The sequence below is a fragment of the Microchirus variegatus genome (assembly GCF_963457635.1).
Source record: "Microchirus variegatus genome assembly, chromosome: 3".
Lineage (NCBI taxonomy): Eukaryota > Metazoa > Chordata > Actinopteri > Pleuronectiformes > Soleidae > Microchirus > Microchirus variegatus.
In genome coordinates, this window is record NC_139804.1 from 30247163 (window position 1) to 30253936 (window position 6774).

Consider the following 6774-nt stretch of genomic DNA (forward strand, 5'->3'; position numbering starts at 1 on the left):
CTCTTAGTGTCCTAATAAGGTGTAAACTCTTGACAGCGAGCCTTTAACCTGCATGACTCTGAGGGGCCTTGAAGTGTGCTCACCTACTTTACCTGACACCTCTTCTTCTTTCCCTCCTCAGAAGCCATCTCTACTTTCTTCCTTAGCACCCCCTTTCTGATTAGATTTCCTTCAAGGCTCACAAACTTCAAAAAGCCATTTAAGTGCTTAAAGAAGGGCGACTTTCAGTGCTTTTTTTAAACGTCGCTCACTAATCGTTTCAGCTTCATCTGCTCGTTGTTTTTGCTCGTCCGTTTCGCTCGCTCTGCCTTTTTACTCCAAAGACCACACAAACACCTTTATCGTCATTCTGTCGTTTTCTCTGGAGGACAAGAAGGAGCTCGACTGTTAAAATCTTCATATATAGAGAGAGAGCGTCCTCGGTGTTATTTTGCACGTCCCGTTCTTCTGACGGGTTCACGTCATCTCGTCATCCGCATGGATCTCGATATCCTCAGCCTTGTACATGACTTAAAAAAAAATAATAATAATAATAGAGTTTATTTTCTCAGTGCTTGCACCATCCCTGCTGCAACCTGTTAGCAAACATGCTTTTCTATTGGTTTGGCAGCCCAGGTGTGTGTTTCTCTCTGTGTGAATGACTGTACGTATGGATCCATATTTGTGTGCAGGTGCTTTTTTCTCAGTGCATGTAGCTCACGGCTGACATCATGTCGGCCACTTCTCCAATAAGACATTCCGCTCGCTCACTGTCACAGTAGCTCCGCCTACTCTCGCCACTTAAACATGGACACCAACAGTTAAGGGAAACAAACTACCTGATTTTAAACGTCAACCTCATATTTATGTCGGACCAAGTGGAAGCTTCACATTCTCTCCTCTGACCTGCTGTAAGTCAACATCAGTGGAACTTTAGGAGCCGCGCTGTGTCTCTGGAGTTGTTTTTGTACGGGGGGGTTGATGGTGGCCGCAGGTTGGTATAGTTACGTACTTAACTGTGGACGTTTCTCTCGGTGAGTGTGTGTTTTACTATTTGTACGGGATCAGGACAATCCCGTTAGCAGAAGAGTGTGAACTCATTCTTCCTGTGTGGTTAAGAACTTTTGAGTATTTATTACCTTTATTGTTATTATTGGAAAAGGATTAATTATATTATTATTATTATTATTATTATCATTATTATTACAATGCTCTTCCTGGGACAGCTGTATATATTTGTTAATACAACAGGGAAACAAAATAAAACCAAGGAAAACCTAGGAAAGTGCTCACTGAAGAGTCCATGTCGTCTCCAGTCTTAACCTGTGTCATTTCTGGGATTCGACGAGGAATTACGTGGGATTTGTGATGAATGAGAAGCAGGAAATAAAAAAGAAAAAGATGCTTCAGTGTCAGCGCCATGTTTATTTTTGGTGTGTTATTTATGTTATTACCAGATCATGTGACTCTCTACTCTTATTGTACTCAGATGAGAAAAATTTTCTTTACATTTTCTTTACGTAAAAGTAGTTCAATATAACCTCTATATAGTCAGAATAAGTAAAAGTACATAAGTATAATCAAACTAGAACCCTTTTTTCTCCAAATTAATCTACAAGTGCATCATTGAGTCCAAAGTATTGCTTTAAGGATTGATGAAATATTGTGTTTACAAATGCAGATAAAAAAAAGTGAATAAAAATGTACTTTTTAAAATTTTAGAATTTAGTAATCCTTACACACAATCAAATATTTTCACTTTAAGACAATATGCAGCAGACAATATGTGCAGGATATTAAAAGTATGAATACTTTAATACACTTTATACATATGTTTGGAATGCTTCTGCACACTCAGAGAGACTGTAGAGCCTCTGAGTGAGGAGACGGTATATATAATATTTCTCTTTATAAACTTAATTATGCCCAAAAGAGAGGCACAAAAAAGAGACTAAAATGAGCACAAAGACACAAAGCAACCACAGAGATAAACGGGACTACAAAGACACACACAACCATGGCAGAGAGAGACAAAACGACTACAAAGAGACACTGAGCAACCACAAAGAGACACGAGACGAACGAATGAAATAAAAACACCAGGAAAAGTACAAATACATCAGAATTTGACCTGATTTTCACTACATGAGCATGAGCACTACATGTGGTCTGTTTTTGCCTGATCCAAGTGAGACAAAGACAGACGCAGTAACACTTTGAACCCCCTAGGTGTCACTACTGCTGCCCTATGATGTCATTTCCAAGCTTGCTGTTTTTCTCTGTGTAATGCACTCCTACAGCCCTGTTTCTCTCTCTGCAGCTGCCATGAAAGCCATGATTTTAGTATTAAATGTGAGGTGTTTGTGAGGAAATGAATCAGTTCAACAACAAAAACTAAAAGTGATATTTTACACACACACACGATAATATTTGAGTCTAAAAACTGATCCATACACATGCAGTGTATCTACACACACACACTCCACACACACGCTCTGTTGTCATTGTGACCGCCAATCAAACACCCGTCAAGACGCCAGCCTGTTGCCCAGCAACCCATCCTCACTTCCATGGTGATGCTATTAAAAGCTACAACAAAGGAAACTGAGGAAAAAATGGGATGATGGAAATGAAAATGAGGAAGAGAGACAGGGAGAGAGCGAAAGAGAGGTGTTAAAGTGACAGCAGACTGTATTTAGAGGACTGAACATCACGTCTGGTTTACACACACACACACACACACACACACACACACACACACACACACACACACACACACACACACACACACACACACACACACACACACACACACACACACACACACACACACACACACTCTTTCCTGTGGACACAGCTTCTGTATGAACTGTATTAAAAACCACTGGGACACAGAGGAGGAGAAGAGGATCTACAGCTGCCCTCAGTGTAGAAAGATCTTCAGGTCGGGGCCTGAAATGTTAAAAAAAACGTCATGTTAGCAGAGTTAGTGGAGGAGCTGAAAAAGACCAGACTCCAAGCTGCTCCTGCTGATCACTGCTATGCTGGAGCTGAAGATGTGGCCTGTGATGTCTGCACTGGCAGGAAACTGAAACCTCAAGTCGCGTTTGGTTTGTTTGGCCTCTTACTGTGAGGAACACCTCCATCCTCACCATCAAGCTCCTGCATTTAAGAAACACAAGCTGGCAGAGCCCTCCGAGAACCTCCAGGAGAACATCTGCCCTCATCACAACGAGGTGATGAAGATGTTCTGCCGCACCGATCAGCAGAGCATCTGTTATCTCTGCTCTGTGGACCAACATAAAGACCACGACACAGTCTCAGCTGCAGCAGAGAGGACGCAGAAGCAGAGAGAGCTGGATCTGAGTCTAGAAGAAGCCCAGCAGATAGTCCAGGACATAGACAGAGACGTGAAGGTGCTTCAACAGGAGGTGGAGGATCTCACTCTCTCTGCTGATAAAGCCGTGGAGGACACAGACGAGATCGCCACCGAGATAATGCTTCTCATACAGAGGAGAAGCTCTGAGGTGAAGCAGCAGATCAGATCCAAGCAGGAAACTGAAGTGAGTCGAGTCAGAGACGCTGAGGAGAAGCTTCAGCAGAAGATCACTGAGCTGAAGAAGAGAGAAGCTGAACTGCAGTTAATCTATATTATCCTTCATCTGGAGCCACAGCCGAGTGCTGTAAACTCAAATAGACTGGAGTTCTTTCACGAGCAGCGAGTTAAACTCTGTGTTTGAATCTTTAACTTGTCTGCTTTCATTGCAACGACAACAATAACAAAACAAAAAAATCGGCTCTTTCCTCTGTTTTATGTTCAAATTCCTCAAATCTCTTGTTCCTGAGTCTTTAAACCGTTTTAACGACTTTAAAACAGAACGAAGTGCTGAAACATCAGTGGACTTTAGCTGAACTTGTGTTTTTAGGAAAGTTCCGGAAACCTTTAGAGAACGTTCCCTAAAGGTTGTATGAAGGTTGTGACAAAGTAAATGAACGTTTTTTTCTTTGCAGTTTTCCTTAAGATCTTTAAGATGTGTGTGAACTTGGCCTAGAGACACAAACGGTGACATCAACATTGCTGTTCATTTGAAACTTTATTCATGATCTTCATTTAAACCAATCAGCAGTGCATTCCCGGGTTAGCAGTTCAGTTAAAGACCAGCGTTTGCAGGCGCGGTGGCAGCTGTTTGGATTTGGAATGGAAAGAAAAAAAAAGTCCCCCTGGGAGCGAAGCAAGACAAGAGAGCGGCCATAGCCTCAATGTCCTCCATCAACACACACACAAACAGGATGTAGGTGTATGTGTGTGTTTGTGTGGTTGTGAGGAGCAGCTTTTGCGCTCTGGTACCAGTTTCCTCAGAGTTCTGGTCCGCTCCTGTGTCACCGGTCACCTGACTGTGCAGAAACAGAGGCACGGGGTCATTCCGATGAAGAAAAAGGAGGCTGGGGAAAGTTCAAAGGTCATTGCACGGACTCTGAGTAGATTGTGGATCGTCAACAGAAATGAGCGACAAATACAGACACAGTAAAATTCTCTTCCTCTATTTCTTGCTTTCTTTTCTGTCGATAAAGTCATTCAGTAAAGCTTTTCACAACCATAAAACTTTCCTTTTTTATTATTATTTTTTTTTTGTACATTTGTATCATATATTCACAAAAAAAACTACTTTTGACATTTGACAAACATTTACCTCAAATGACACCAAAGTAAAAAGAGCAACAATGAATAAATAAATGAAAAAGTAGTTCTACCTTTCTGTTTTGTTGTGCTTTTTGCTGTTTGTTTTCAAAGCTACACCAACGTAGAGATCGCAGCCTGTTAAAAACATTAAACGTTCAGCCAGAAATACATCTGCTAGATATCTCTCGACGGTTGTACTGTAGCGCACGTTGAGCTAGCATGACTGAGCACAAAAAAAAAACAAGATGGCGGACAAGTGCCATGGAGAGAGGACCATGGGAGGAGACCTGTCGCCGAGGGGCCAGTGTGGGTGAGCAGATTTAACCCAGGCAACCCGTGGTGGCCGATGCCTCGCTGTTGTTTGTTGATGTGATTTCTCTCCTCTGGGAAAACAAAGCCAGAGAGAGCAGAGAGCACAGCAGGCTTCTGCATCAGCTCAGTCAGGACGTTGTTTTGGGTACGAGTGGCTTTTACACAACCTAAGCTATTAACAGTGGGAATTAACAAATTCAGCTAGTTAGGAAGACTAATTTAGAGGGGAGGTGTGTAATGAGTAGAATGTTTAAGTGTTGTTCTGTTGTGCCTTGGTTTCTTTGTACAGATCAAAGTTATCACACGTTAACTTTTCGATTTCTTTGTGCTGCATCTGCTCAGTCACAGGCAGTAAAGTACATTCATGTCATAATTGTCCTTCGAGTACATATATAGCTGTGAAACGAGACAGATCTTGTGATAGTGATCATATATTCTATGGCAGTGGTCTCAAACTCAAGTGAAGAAAAGCCCAAAATTGTGAGGAATAACAACTGTTGAGTCCGGGGGCGGGCGATGCTAGCTTAAAATGCTATCACATTATTCCATCGTGATACAACAACATTTGCGACAATATTTAATTTGACATAATTTCAAAGTAAAAGGTGTTTCTTTTGATAAGCAAAGACATATTATTATGATATATCAAAATAAAAAATATCAATAACAAACATTTAAGTGGCTGGCCACATGAAATCGATGGAAGGACCACATGTGGTCCCCGGGCCACGGGTTTGAGACCACCGTTCTATGGCTTAAAACTATGCGGACATTCACCGTCACACTTGCACTATAGAGTGAAAATGTATAGCACACAGATTTTAGACAGTGGTGTTACGTCATAAATACACAGTTTCATTAAGGTTGGTGTGGATCAACTTCACCTGATGAACTGGACTGGAATCCAGGCCTTTTTCACGTGACATCGATCGTGAGCCGCGACCCGAGGTAAGCGGTTCACGATGGATCGTGGAGCGGAAGCTGCTACGGCTTTAGATGAATGGTTTTGGGGAATGTTTAGTGTGTAACACACATATTACACAGCCAGGGTGCACTGGAAAAATAAAACAAACAAACTTAGTGACACTTAAATAGTAAACTAGTTGTTTTCATCGAGGTTACTAACCTAAGTTGAAAGTAAGCCAGTCATTTCCAACTGAAGCCATTTTTCAACCTTTTGGTTCCAGTGAATCTAAACTTTTCAATGAGTCTCTGCTGCCACAGTGGGAGCTGCAGCTGTCTCACTGTGGCTGACGATGCCCTACTTCTTCCTCTGCTGGAGCAAACTCCGTATCAAGCAGGTCTCTTCGACTCATGGTGCCGTCTCTCCAGAGTCCCATTGACACACTTAGGTCCCTATTTACCTCTTAGCAGGTCACTGCAATACACTGGGCGGGTTCTTTCTTTGATTTTCTCTCCCAGTTTCTTTTTATAGATTTCTTCTTATCTCTCTCCTTGGTCGAGGCCGAGGGCGACGACCCTAATCTGTTTAAGATTCCCTCTTCGTCCACATACATTTGAAAACAGTGTTTCTTTTTCATCGAGGTATGAGCAAATAGTTTCTGTGGCAGCATGCCATGTCAAGAAAAGCACTACAGCAGATGTAATCGTCAGACGTGTACCTCTCTGGAGACGATCGCGACATGCAGGAGGTGGGAAAGAAAAGAGGTTTCATGGCATCAGAGACGAGCGGGGGGAAAGAAAAACCTCTGGTCATGCTTTCACAAATCATCAGTCCAACCCTCCGTGCAGCCTTTAGTCGAGCCATTACAAAAGCAACATCTTTATCATTATCGATGATT